This window comes from Colletes latitarsis, chromosome 14 (assembly GCF_051014445.1).
Source record: "Colletes latitarsis isolate SP2378_abdomen chromosome 14, iyColLati1, whole genome shotgun sequence".
Taxonomy (NCBI): domain Eukaryota; kingdom Metazoa; phylum Arthropoda; class Insecta; order Hymenoptera; family Colletidae; genus Colletes; species Colletes latitarsis.
This window is the reverse complement of record NC_135147.1, coordinates 15116588-15131986: the sequence shown is the minus strand read 5'-3', so window position 1 is coordinate 15131986 and position 15399 is coordinate 15116588. Positions and strand designations below refer to the sequence as shown.

At 40.0% G+C, this 15399-nt stretch overlaps 1 pseudogene; it reads right to left on the bottom strand.

Annotated features, from left to right (window-relative positions):
- Nucleotides 1-5936: 5936 nt before the first annotated feature.
- Nucleotides 5937-6645, bottom strand: LOC143350157 (uncharacterized; annotated as a pseudogene).
- Nucleotides 6646-15399: the final 8754 nt, after the last annotated feature.

The window sequence follows — 15399 nt, the reverse complement described above, 5'->3', positions numbered from 1 at the left end:
TTTCGTATTTTCACGCATGGTTCTGAATGCGTATATTTTATATCAACTGAACACAGAAGGAACGGTTATGACCCGACTGGAATTTATAACCGGTATCATCCAATCAATAACAACCGAATGGATGACGGTAAAGAGTAATGTTGAAAGGCCAGTGTGTGAAACATCGAGCAATACCGCAGGCCCAGGTATTCGCAAACTTCCTCAAAGGCGAGAAAAAGTTTGTATTGTTTGTAGTAGGAGGGACGGTGGGCCTGTACGAAGATCACGCACAATTTCTATTCATTGCGGTAAAGGGTTACACGGTGTATGTATTAGCAAACATCAATGCTATAATACGTAAATGATTTGGGTGAGTTATAAAAATGAAATGTTACATATTTGCAATAGCTAGATAACCAAATAGCAATATTTGTGATAGTAAAATTTTGTTTCAGCAATGTTGTAGTACCTATACCGACTGCTTGTCTTGCAGCAGATAAAATCCGTTTATCGCCCGCACTATGCAATCGATCTCTTCTTTTATTTTTGTTATGTAATATTGTTTATCTTGTTACATAATAGCAAAATATATTTAGATGTTACATAAATGCAAAATATATACTTCATAATAATTGGTCTATATAGAATTATGATGAAAAGATGGCTTCTTGTATGCGCAAATACGTTTTGAAAGAGGGAACTCAACGTTTACTTTTTCTTATGGAGACTTTTACCTTTGTTATTTATATAATTTTAAACGAGTAAAGAAAAACTAGTGTCATTGTTTTCTTCTCTGTTTCATCCTTAGTATACTGCTTTTTGAATCATGTAAATATTGTTTCCCGTTTGGTTTTTATGAGTATTTTCCCAAACCCTAGTAAAACTGTGAAATCGGTCGGTTATTCTTGCATAGGCACCTCTTTTTCGTCCGGCACTAAAAGGGTTAAGGACGCAGCAAAACGGAAAGGATATTCAAGAGGAATGGCCAGAGGAGATTTGGGATATTTTTGAATTTTAAATAGTAGATACGTAACGTTATTGTGTTAGTTAATTAATTAAGTATCATTTAACGTAAATAACGTATCTAGTGTTGCTTAAGTAATGAAAAATACTTCAACTTCATTAAAGAAAAAAGAAATATTACTTCATCTTCATTCGGTCAAAAGTTATACATTTTTGGCCGCTGAAACATCAATTATTTCCACGTCAAAACGATTAGCATTCCACGGCTTGAATTGAATGCTCTTGTATTGCTGACCCGACTGCTGCAATTTGTTCATGATTCGTTGAATCTTTGGCACATTCCTACATTCGGATGGACTGACTCTATGGTCACGTTGACATGGATACCATCCATCGAAATGGACTACGTATGTCGTTAATCGCGTATCGGAGGTACAGACTCGAATGTCCTCCATTAAATGGAATCATGTTCCATCAAGAAAGAACCCTGCTGACTGCGCTTTTCGCGGTCTGTCGCCTGCGGAACTTCGCCAGTTTAATTTGTGGTAGTACGGTCCTAAATGGTTAGGCTCCTCCACGTCATATTGGCCTTTGCAAGGTGGACTCGAGAATCAATCGGAATCCGGCCGCGAGGTTATCGAATCCGAATCACGAGGATCTACGATATATCAAGTTAGCCACATACAAGAATGGGAGCTCCTGCACAACGTTTCTAGCTGGACGAAATTGATTAGTATTACCGCGCGTGTCAAACGCTTTATTAACAATTTAAGAAATCTCTGAACTAATTCAACTTTAAACACAGAGCGCGTGTCTGCTATCGAGTTCCAAGAATAATTCTGCCATACTCAAATCCAGTCCTTTATTGGCGTTTCATCCCTTCCTCGCTTCATTATTCTCCGCTGAATTACAACGAACGCCACCCAATAATCTTACGGACACATCGAATTTCTAATCTATTAATCGATCAGGCTCACAAAACCGCCCTTCATGGGGGCACCCAGTTGACCCTTAGAATTATACGTCAAAATTACTGGATCTTTTCAGCACGTACCAGTGTAAAGGCGCACATACAGTGGCTCACGAAAGTATTCGAACGCTTACATATGCAAACTTGAATGGCCGAAATAATGTACATTAAAGTAATTTGCTGAAACAAGTAGATGCCAATAGGAAGATGGAAGTCTTAAGATTATGCCAGTAAAATTTGAAAAGGATTCAACAACGTAAAGAGGAGTTATGAGACATTTATTAGAAACACGCATGGTAAGCGACTCACGAAAGTATTCGAACGCTGTAACACTGTTGATAGTTTTTCATCTTCCTTTGCACCGAATGTAAACATCATTGCTAAATGAAAATATTGGTACGTTCACTTGATGTTAGGATATCGTTTCAGTAATAGTAACATAAAAGTGTGCACAATACTATTTAAAATGAACACCAAAACGTCTGAAACCAAAAAGTGTGAAAGAGAAATAATATTACGATTGCATGAGGACGGCAAATCGTATAACGAGATTGCCGGGATTGTGAATAGAAGTAAGTCTGCAATACATTATATCAAAAAAAAGTCAAAGAATGAGGGAACACTTGCAAACAAAGTTCGATCATGTCGACCAAAGAAATTGACTGGAACAGAGGAGAAAATTATCATTCGCGAAATAAAAAAGAATCCTACTATCTCCGCTCCTCAACTCGCAAATATGGTAGCTGATATGTAAGAATGTATGTATGTGAATATGCACATGTGTGAAATAGTAAATTAATAGATTTGGAAAATGTAAGATGGCATTGTAATAGCCCCTCCCCACCAGAGCGTGTTCACTGAGAAAAAAAAAGGAAAGAAAGTTCTGGAAGCGTCACTAGAAATTCGACCATCGTGGCATACAGTACGTTGATTGCAAAAAGTGAATTCAAGTTCATCATAAAGTCATATCCATTTTGGTTACCATAGTTATACAGTTCGATTGGTTCATTTATTATTTGTATTTTGTTAATTATATCGAATATATTATTTTATATAAATATTCCCGTGTTCGTCATTTGTATCCACACAACACGTTCTCTAATATGATATGTTTCATAAAGAAGTTCACCCGGAATTATGTCGACGAATCTTACGAAACAATGATTTTCATGGCAGAGTACCGCGAAAGAAGCCATATATTAATGCAGTAAATCGTAAAAAAAGATTGACTTTTGCGAAAATCTACATTAATAAAAATAATTCTTTTTGGGATAAAGTCATCTTTTCGGACGAGTCAAAGTTTAGTATTTTTGGCTTAGATGGTCAAAATTATGTGTGGAGAAAACCAAATAGAGAATTGGAGATTCGACATTTGCATTAAACAATGAAATACGGAGGTGGATCGGTCATGGTATGGGGGTGTATGGCTGCCACTGGCACCGGAAATTTAATATTTATTGACGGAATACTTGATAAATATAAGTATTTAAATATTTTAAAGAATAATCTTAAAGAAAGTGCCAATAAACTAGGATTATTGGAAGATTTCCACTTCCAACAAGATAATGATCCGAAGCATACTGCTAGAATTGTAAAAGAATGGATCGTCTATAACATACCACATATGTTAATTACTCTACCGCAAAGTCCAGACGTAAATCCGATAGAAAATTTATGGGCTGAAATCGGGAAAAGATTACATAAATTTAAAATAACATCAAAGCAAACACTGAAAAATAAAATTATAGAAATATGGAACTCCATTGAGTGTAGTTTTACAAAATCATTGGTTTATAGTATGGAACGTCGGTTAAGAGATATTATAGCTGCTAAAGGTGGTCCAACAAAATATTAATATTAAATAATTTAATAATACATGTAGCGTTCGATTACTTTTGTGAGTCGCTTACCATGCGTGTTTCTAATAAATGTATCGTAACTCCTCTTTACGTTGTTGAATCCTTTTCAAATTTTACTGGCATAATCATAAGACTTCCATCTTCCTATTGGCATCTACTTGTTTCAGCAAATTACTTTAATGTACATTATTTCGGCTATTCAAGTTTGCATATGTAAGCGTTCGAATACTTTCGTGAGCCACAGCACAACTGTGTCCAAAAAGTAAGGTGACTTTTCAATTTAAACTTCGCGGCTTTATTCAAACTGATAAACTTTTTTTCTATAGCTTGGTAGCTCTGTTACTGTCATCTATTTCAAATTTCACGTCATTATCATTATCTTCAGTTGTTTTTGAGATACGCTTGTTTATCCACAACAGTAAAAGTGCATTCGGCGATTTTCATAATGAATATTTTTGTTGATCTAAGAGTTTGCTTTTAAATTTTGTTTGCGGAATGAATATTCTGTCGCGGATACTTTGGAAATGATGCAAAAAGCCTTCGGCGACCAGGCTATGTCAAAAAAAAATGTTTATAAGTGGTACAAAGAGTTCCAAGATGGCCGAGAAAGCGTTGAAGACAAAGAGCTCCACGGACGACCATCAACGTTTACTAATCAAAGCCACGTCGATGAAATTAAAAAACTAGTGCTACAAAATCGTCGATTAACAATAAGAGACCTTTCAGACACCGTTGACATTTCAAAAGGGTCAGTGAATACCATTTTGAAAGATGTTTTGGTCTTGAAACGTGTCAAGTCTCGATTGGTACCGAAAGCACTGAATTTGTTCGAAAAAGAGCGTCGTATTAACATCTGTAAACAGATGATTTCCGACTATGAGCCAGTCATGAAACGCATCATTACGGGAGATGAGACTTGGATCTATGCCTACGACCCGGAAACAGCTGACCAATCGAGCGAATATCGTGCTAAAGGTGAAGAAAGACCGAAAAAATCGCGCCAAAGTCGTTCAAAAATCAAAGTCATGTTAATAGTTTTTTTCGATTATCGTGGTGTGGTGCACCATGAATGCCTCCCGCCGGCTCAAACTGTTAATAAGGAATATTATTTAAGCGTTATGCGTCGTTTGCTATTCACAAAAAGAGGTCGGAATTGTGATGAATCAACTGTTGGGTTTTGCACCATGATAACGCGCCGTCTTACACTGCGTTGATTATTCGTGATCATTTGGCCAAAAATTCAACTCATATCGTTCCACAGGCAGCGTATTCGCCTGATTTAGCACCATGCGACTTCAGGCTATTTAGTAAACTCAGAAGACCCCTTCGGGGATACTGGTTTGAGACTATTGAAGAGATTTAACGTGAATCGTTGCGCGCTTTAAAGGCCATTCCAGGAGAGGACTTTTTCAGCTGTTTCGAGGAATGGAAAAAACGTTGGCATAAGTGCATTATGTCGAATGAGGATTACTTTGTGGGGGATGAAATTGATTTGTAAGAATAAATAAAGATTTTGCATTTTATAACAAATGTCATCTTATTTTTTGGACACAGTAGTACATAAGTGCGTTCAATGCGTTTACGTGCGCACGCGAACCGCTCAACAGCTGATGGGGAACCTTCCCCGCCCCCGTGTCACGCCTTCCGCTCCGTTTTCGCACACGTGCATCGACTACGCGGGACCTATGAATATTTTAGCTTCGGTCGATCAAGATCAACATCCGAAAAAATATTATGTCGTTGTATTAGGGGGACCGGAAAGTAATGTCCTTTTTTTACATTAAATTCAAACAGTTTTTAACAAGTTTTTATTTTTAATCAATGATGTAATCATCCTCGTTACCAACAACCCTTCGCCTTCTAATGTGCAAATTTTCCATGCCGGATCGAAAAAAATCAATTGATTTTTTAGCAAAATATCTGGAGATGGCATTTTGAACATATCGAAATTTTCAAATTTTTTGCCACTTAGAAAATGTAGCGATCTGAATAGATGTAAATCAGTGGGGTTTTGCATTATCGAGTTGCAGAATAACGCTTTTTCTATTGACAACCGCTGAGCAATTTTCAATTAAAGATTGGTTTACTCGATCCAATTGTCAACAGTAAAAGTCAGCATTCACTGTTTGCCCAGGTTTCAGTACTTCAAAATGAACAACCCCGCGAATACTCTACCAAACACATGAAAGTGCCTTTTTTGGATGTAAACCTGGCTTAACTGTACTTTTTGGCGATTCATTCGAAGAGAGCCACTGCCTTTTGCGTTTTGGATTATCATATAGAACCCATTTTTCATCTCCAGTGATCAAACGATCAAAAAACGTTTCTGTATTGTGCCGCTGAAGCAATAAGCTGCATATGGTGGACCGGTTAGTTTTGTTTTCTTCGGACAGATTATGAGCGACCCAAACATCTGCTCTGCTTACTTTACCAATTTGCTGCAAATGTTCTTGGATGGTCGATCAAGGTTGGTTAAGAGTCTTTGACAGTTCCTCGATGCCATGGATTTACTTCCACTTCAGCCTTTAACATGTTATTGGTTTCCCTGATCGATACGAGTCGGAAAGATAGAAATTCCCGGATTTGAATTTAGAAGACCAGAACGTCTAATGCACTAGGATAAACATCGCAAATGTTTTTTGGTAGCAACTGTTGCGTTACTACCCTTGCGAAACTCAAAAAGCATACAATGCCGGATATGTACCTCTTCTGGTATTTGACTTGCCATTTCACCATAAATTGCAAACAAAATTTAAAATTTAATTATTTTCGAGTAAACAGGTCACTCTAACCTTAAAATGTCTTGACACGAGTTTGAAGTACACAATGAGCTGACAAATGACAAACGAATATCGACGTGCGCAGAAACGACATTACTTTCCGGTTCCCCTAATATTTATCTGTCTCGCTATCAAAGCAATTCATTTGGAATACGTAGAGGATTACGTTACCGCTGGATTTCTCGCTGCCTTTCGGCGATTTACAAGCTGTCGCGGCCTTCCGTCCGACGTTTATAGCGACAACGACACTAATTTTCGGGGTGCAGATCTCAAGGACTCAAGGAAAAGAATTAAAATATTATCTGTAAGAGACGAGCGTTCTTCGTCGAATCGCATCGATCGCGATGAACAGCTGAGCGGACTGAATGTGTCGACTCTGATTGAATGATTACATGATTGAATGTATGAGTGCGTCGACCTTAGAGACGGAATGTTTACAAACGTTAGGAACATTCGGGAAACAATACCGGATGAGGAACTGGCAAGAATTAAATGCGAAACGTCAAGAACGTTCTGGAATGATTGAATTACATGAATGTGTCAACTCAGATTGAATAAATGATTGATTGCATGAGTGCGTGGACTATGGTAACCAAACATTGATGCGAAACGACGAGAACGTTCTCGAAGCTTTACCGGACGTGAAACCGGCAAGTGTTCGAGAGCGAAGGAATAAAAGCACGCGTCCGGAAGACGAGAGCGGATTTTACGGCAGTCTGTTGCGGTGAACGTTACTGTTCGCGCTCGGATCGAAATCGGTGTAGTTGTGATTTTGAGAAAACGTTTATTTAGTAACAATAACAAAGTGGACTGTATATGTTGTAACGTCCGCGTGGCGTACGTTTCTCCACTCTGACCCCTTTCTCCCCATATTTCGTATAGTAAGTTACTAGATAGTAAGTAGCTGGATCGTGGAAACCGCGGTATTTAATTCAGGTTATGTTTATATTCGTTGGGGTTTTTATAAAAGCTATAAGGGATGGTTAATTAATGTTATGGGATGAAGTACGCATGGAATTGAGAGATATATGGTAGAGTGGGTATTTTCGAAGCAAGCTGTTAGCCGTATCGCGATAACCGCCAATCGACCTCCCACTAGACGAATGGGTTTCCCTTGTCCGGACCCAACGAAATGGGTCCAGTTGGGAATCCGACCATTCAATAAGGGAATGTGCATTCCAAGTGTCGCCAAGATGGTTATCCATCTTGGCGATAGACCCTCTAAACAATACGCCTATTTTCCGAGCGTCCCCTTTTTCCAAAATTCCTAATGTCGCCAAAATGGCTCCTCCTGATAACAGATTTCCCAAACTCCCCTTTTCTCAGAATTCCTTGGCTGCTCTCCTACTCTATCTCCCACCCCTTCAGGAGGCCTAAGTTAAATACCGGACCCAAACAGGGAGACGAGCAGTCTTGTACACCAGACCACAGGGTCACATTGTCATCCCGGACATACATGGCAAACCTATACCAGTTTGTACGAAAATTCTAATAAACGATCCAATAAATGTAATTCGGAGTTACCTCGACGACAGCCGAGCCCAATCAATAAGTGAAAGAATGTTATCTGCGTTCGGTGTAAGGTAACCTGAGGAGTATGGGAATTGTATACCTTTAGAACGGGCTGTCAGCTGAGCCTGATCGATAAATAAGTGAATGATATCTGCATTCGGCGTAGGGTGTTGCGTGTACCTGATATCCCTGCACGGCAATGCTTGCCGGATACATAAATTCATCCCCTACCTGTCAACCCCTGATCCCTATCATGTCCTTTCTGTATCACCACTTTCCCATTAACCGAATACATAAATTTAGGAAAACTCCGTTTTCCTAAAAAGCACTGAAGAAGGTATCGTACCCTTTTCCAGACAACATGTTGGAAATTCCGACACTACCCGGTACATATGAGGCATAACAACGGGCAAGACGTCGCGCAGGCAAGCGGACCCCAGCGACGAACGCCAGGCCCCGCCATAAACCACCCCCGAAGGCCCTTGAAAGGCCTTCGTCAAGAGGGCTGCATGGCGACTTGGGCGAGACACTTCTTTCCGAGCGATTAGCTGCGACGCATCGTGCAGAGCACAGCAACTGAATAAAACAATCATTGTATTTTCGAAAACGTTTCTTACAATGTCCTTTACATCTCCCTTTTCTCAGAATACGCACCCTCACCCCACCAAAGGGTTTTTCCAACCCCTTAAATAGGAGTTCCACACAAGAACCGGACGACTCTTAGTCGCAACTCCGTCAAGTGCGGGACATACTTGTACAATTGTTTAAATAAAAGTCTTAAGAAAATTTCAGCGTAGTCTTACGAAGGTAACCTGAGGAGTATGGGAATTGTATACCTTTGGAACGGGCTGTCAGCTGAGCCTAATCGATAAATAAATGAATGATACCTGCATTCGGCGTAGGGTAACGGGGGAGTATGGGAACGCTTCTGGGCGCGAAGTCTGAGCCGGGGATATCGGGATTACCGGGTATCACAAGGAATTCGGACCACCGGGAAGGGCACCCACCCCGTTTGTCTGAAAGGAATAAAAGGGGCATCGGCTTCCAAGGAAGGGAGAGTGAGAGTTGGAATAGAATGAGTGGACATAATTGTTGTGGCGGATAGCCAAAGAATGGATAAGCGTTGCTTGGCCAGTAAACAGCGAAGGCCTTTTCATAAACGATATAACCTGTTACACATTAGAGCCGTGCAAAGGCTCCTATCTTGTAAACAATAAAGTACAGTATTTGAATTTAGCCGCGGGTAGTTTATTCCGCTCCCTGAATCTGCCTCCTTCAATTACAAAGTGAAGACGCCGCTCGAGTTCAGCCCACCGGAGTTAAACCTCCCGCCACCAACCCGCAACGCCGCCTAGCCGCAGCCCGCTACGTCGCCACCCGGGTATCTTGACCCGCCAACATTTCCAAACGCGATCCGTGACGTCAGCACTAGGGGGGAAGTTCTAAGCCTAGGGGAATCTCTTCCTACTAACACCGACGCGTATCCGACGTAACATGTTAATGAGTAGCGCGACTGTAATATAGGAGGAACTGTTTCCCCCATTCTACTTTCAAACATATGTCCAACAAGTTAAGAGAGTTGACTGGTATCCTGATCGGATAAGAGTTGACTGCTTCTCCGAGAGGATCGGTTAACACGTTGACGCCGGCGTGCATCACCGGTGGGTCACGCGTGGCTGTTCCGTGGGGCGGCGTGCATCACCGGTGGGTCACGCGTGTCTATTCCGTGGGGCGGCGTGCATCACCGTGGGTCACACTTGTATTTCACAAAATAGGTGGTACAAAATAGGTTTATTTTTCAATTCTCAACATTATAAACAGACATTGAACATTAAAAACATAACTATTAAATATTATAAACACAACAATTCAATATTATAAACATATGTGTGATTTTTCTACAAAGGCAGAGGTACTGACGTTGTCAAATTACTTTAGGTGGGCTATGAAGGCGTTGGCGCTATGAACGTTTTTTATAGAAAAATGTTTACAGAATTGTTCCGTCAGGTTTACTTAACATTTGCAGGTATATGCAAATTGATCTTGGAAACTATAGCAATACAATGTATTAGTTGAAGTCTACGGAATTCACTGAATCCAACAGGAATCGTATAGCTTTCGTAGTTTTGTTATAAATTGAGGTCAAAGTTGAAAGATTTTCAACGCGCTGAAACAGCGTAATCTGTGGCTGCGCCGCCCCGCAGAACAGAACGTGAATTCGGGCGCCGCCTCTCAGAGAAAACTCTGAATATCGGCGCCGGCGCCGGCGTCAACGTGTTAAGAGATGACTGGTATCCCGAAAGTATTGGATAAGAGTGGTTCGGTGTCCGGAGTCCGTTTCCTCCTCGGCGTAAATCCCCTCCAAGAGGTATACTTGGGGGTGTTTGCAAATTCCTCTGTGGAATTTGTGACTCGATTGATTGGCCATCGACTTGGGAGAGGAGGACCCATTTTCCTGCCCCATTTCGGCAGGAAACTCCTCCTTCACCTCGGTGGTGGAGGAAAGTCCCAGGACACGCTGGCGAGGGTGGCCGAGGTTTCCTCCTCAAGTCGAAAGCCGCGTTAATTTACCGAGGAAGAAACGGAACTCCGGATTATCAACGCGCCAAGAGGCCGCGTCTGTTTTGCAGCTGTTTTTTGGCTATATTGTTCCGCGTGTCGGCGATGACCGTTGTCATCGGTGCCTACATTTGGCTTCGACGACCGTGCCACCCGCGGACCAATATAGCCCTTCGCTGGTCAACTCGAGTGTAGCGTTTCTTTCATTTGACAATTCTTTTCTGTTACTTTGAAATTTGCCAGATACGAGAGACTCGAAGATCTTTGCGACGTAGTACCGATTTCACATCTGGCAATATAAAGGATCGGAAACAACCCGAGTTGGCCAGCGGAATGTGCGCATTTTGTTTCCCGAACAGTTACGATTACGAATATTATACGTTGTGTTTGCGAAAGTTATATGTTACAGTGTGTTTTTCCAATTATAAAAATTATATGTTTATTGTATTCATCCGCGCATTCTGAATAAAGGAATAGATTTTACATTTCTAATCCTACACATCTAAAAAGAGTAATCGGATTTCGCACACTATCGCAGCTAGAGGTCGCTACGTTACTGTGTCAGACCTTTCAGCTCTGACGCCAGGTCATTTTATGATAGGGCGCCCGTTAGTAAGTCCGCTAGAAGAATCGATACTAGATATCGATTCTAATTGACTATCGCGCTGACAGCAAATGCGTTCGATGTTGGAACAGATCTGGCGTTTTTGGTTGGCAGACTATCTGCACACTCTGCAGCTTAGACGTAAATGGCAAGAAGATCAACCCGAGATTAAAATTAACGAGCTTGTTCCCTTAAAAAACAATTTACTCCCCCCCCCCCCCCCCCCCGCCCCTGAGTTACTGAGTACATCTAGAAGCAGATAATCGGGTCCGATTAGTTACTGTACGTACCGCCAAAGCTGTATTCAAGCGACCAATAACGTAGATCTACTGCTTACCGATATTAAATGACACTGATCTTTAAATTTCCTTTATCGCAATTTGTACATGTTTTTATTTGTACATGAAAACATAGCAATAACTTCAACTATTGTACTATACAGGGTGCTCGGCCGCCCCTGGGAAAAATTTTAATGGGAGATTCTAGAGGCCAAAATAAAATGAAAATCAAGAATACTAATTTGTTGATGGAGATTTCGTTAAAAAGTTATTAACGTTTAAAGTTCCGCCCGTACTGAATTTTTTTCTAGAAAGTGGGTGGGATTTCGGGGGTAGGTCTATTCATAAAAAAATATTGTAATTGACCCCCGCAATCGAAAATAATTTTTCCAGAACGATTTGAAAATTTTTAATTTTGTCAAAAAATTTCACAAATTCTCGAATTTTTTTCTAGGAAATGAGTAGGATTTCGGGGATATGACTCTTCACCAAAAATGATTATAATTGACCCCTACAGGCAAAAATATTTTTTTTTAGAACGATTTGAAATTTTTTTTTTCATCGAAAAATTTAGGCACCTACCCCCTGTCGATTTTCCTTAAAAATTCGTTTTTGATTTTTAATAATTTCGCTTGACGTCCTACAGAAAAGTTGTTTCATACTTTTTTGTAGACACCTATAGGCTCTACTTCAGAAAAAAGTTTCATTGAAATATATTCGCTACTATAGGAGTTATGGCTGTTTGAAAATTGGACCATTTTTATGGGTTTTTTCTCATTTTGCGAGGTCAACGAACAACTTTTCTAATATTTTTAGAATATCTACATATTCGACACTAAAATACGCGGCGTTTGGCTTTTTGAACATTAAAATCGTCCAATCCGTTCAGAAGTTATGGTGTTTTAAAGATTCGCATGAAATTTATGGGAAGCATTTTTGGTCTGAAATTATATTTTCGGTAAAGAATTTTTTTCTCGAAAATGGTTAGGATTTCGAGGGTATGTCTATTGACCAAAAATTATTATAATTGGTCCCTGTAATCAAAAATAATTTTTTTAGAACGATTTAAAATTTTTTAATTTTCTTGAAAAATTTCACCACCTACCCGAATTTTTTTCTCGAAGGAGAGTAGGATTTCGGGGATATGTGAATTCACCAAAAATGATTGTAATTGACCCCCGCAACCGAAAATAATTTTTCCAAAACGATTTGAAATTTTTTAATTTAATTGTTAATAACTTTCTAACGAAGCCTCCGTCAACAAATTGGTATTCTTGATTTTCGTCTTATTTTGGCCTCTAGAATCTCCCATTAAAATTTTTCCCAGGGGTGGCCGAACACCCTGTATGTGTTGCGCACACACATCGGCTGGCGGTCATACCAGATATAATGTATGGTTAATGTTCATTATAATATCTGGTGTTTACTATGTATACTAGTCACTAGTAAAGTTATTTATAGCTTACAATATTAATAAAAATTACTTTGGTATTTACGTATTAATATGCGATACATACATATGGTAAGGAATATAATTAATATAAATTAATTTCCGGTACTACTAACATCATTGGTGCAATTATATTTCAAATGTATGTATACGTAGTATAAATTTATCACCTGAATTTTTTACATAATGTATGAAGTTTATAAAATGATTCACTTAATATTCAAATTTGTCGCAGAAGTGATGTTCATGAAAAAAATGTTTTAAACAAAATGCTTTTTTCCACCAAGAACATTTAACTGTCGGTGTTTCATCACAGAGTGCACATTTCATTTGTGTGTTCTGTTCGAAAGCAAAGTCTACAGGATTCACAAAATCTGATTTTTCTTCTATACATATACCCACTTTTGTACCAAGTTTACTGGAATAGATTTTGATATGTTGGTGAAGATAGTTGATTGTAAGAGGCAAACATACTATGTGATATATCAATGGATTCAGAAAAGAAATTGTGTTCTTTTTTGTTATTATGTAAATGGTGATTTCTTTTAAAATAATGTTATAAATAAATTATTTTTTACAAAATTGATGACCAGGCATTTATATGTGCATAAAAAAGCATGAAACTTTTCCTTAAGAAGATTTCTTCCATCTATGATGGTTTTTGAGATAGCCTATTGTAGCTGAAACTTTAGGGGGTCGTTTCACCCCGTAAATATGAAAACAGGCCAATATAAAAAATACGTATATCTTACTTTTCGGTCCTTTAAAACATATCCAAAATTCAAAACAATCGGAGGCGAACACCTGAAAAACCTTCCTTGTGAGTGAAAAGTGAGGTTAGAATCGCGCGCCACGTGTTCAGTAAAATTTGCAAAATGAATCTAGGAAAGATTGAACGTATAGACAAACTGAACAGCACGAACTATGAGACGTGGGAAATACAAATGAAAAGTGTGCTGAGGTATAATGATTTGTGGGGTTATGTGAATGGAACCGTTCCGAAACCCGAAGGAAATGATGGTGAATGGACCACGAGGGACGAGAAGGCTCTAGATGTAATCACCCTAAGCATAAAATCGGACCAATAAAACTACATAAAAAGGGCGAACACTTCGATGGAAGCGTGGGAAATGCTAAAAGGTATTTATGAATCTAGAAGGCCCATGAGGCAATGCATACTCTTCAATCAGTTATATCGTCTAAAGAAGTCCACAGACCAGAACATGTCTCAATATATAAATGAGTTTGTAAGAATAGCAGAACAACTGGAGGAGTGTGATATGAAATTACCAGAAAACCTGCTATCTGTTTGGCTTCTAAATTCACTACCAAGTGAATATGAAACTATTAGCATAGCGATACAGTCCAGAGATGGGATGCCAACACTGGAAGAACTCAAAACAAGGCTGCTCGAGGAAGAAGCTAGAAAATTAGAGGGTACACGGGATCAAGAAGTAGAAAAAGAAGAAGAAGCCCTACTAACAAAGAGGAAAGGAGGGTACAAGAACATGCCATCAAAGGCCCACACAAAATTCCCACAAGGTTGTTGAGCGCGGAAACGGACACGCCGTTTCTAGTACCGCGCCCAATAACAAACACCCAAACAGCAGAAAAAAACGTAACAAAGCTAGATTTATGCCAGGGAAAAACCAGCGACATTAGGCGCTTCGACTGTCGCATCTGCGTGCCAACACTCAGCCCTGGCATAAATCTCCACGTTCGAAGCGAGCGAACGCCTTAGACAAAGCGTAGCAGATCACCAAAAGCCACGTCAAGTGCTGTTTATGACAGGGGCTGGGCTCGTCTGCAGCGTGCAGGTCGAAACTCCGGCATCTGCAGGCCAGCCCCAGCCCTCTGCATAAAACGGCCAGTCCTGCATCCTTTTTTTCAACTATCAGGAGACCAGACAAAGCCAGTCATCTAGCGACGTCGACACTCCCACGCGACACGCACCCCCTTCCAAGAGCATCGCGTAAGGGCGATTTGGAAGGGAGGAGACGGCATGGGAGCTTTGGAAAACCGAGGCAAGAGCACTTGGTTCTGAGTTGCTGACCATAACATTTTCACAACATTCCTCCATCCGGAGTATTAATTTATTCTTGGAAAGACGCGAGCCCGACGTTGAGGGCAGACTGTACACTCAACGGATACCGCGAGCCGCAACAAAGGTAAAAAGACGTTTAAATGTTTTAATTGCGGAAAGACAGGCCACCTGGCCAAGAATTGTAGATCCAATCCAAGGGGAAAGAACATGGAAAGGAGAGACGATGCGATGACAGCAGTTGCCTTGAACATCGGTCTCCCAAGGTCCGGCACATGGTACATAGACAGTGGCGCAACAACACATATGTGTAATGACCGAAGCAGATTCAACGAGTTGAATAGAAACGAAACAACCAAGATACGTACAGCTGCGGAGGAGTGCGTCAAGTCAGAAGGAAAGGG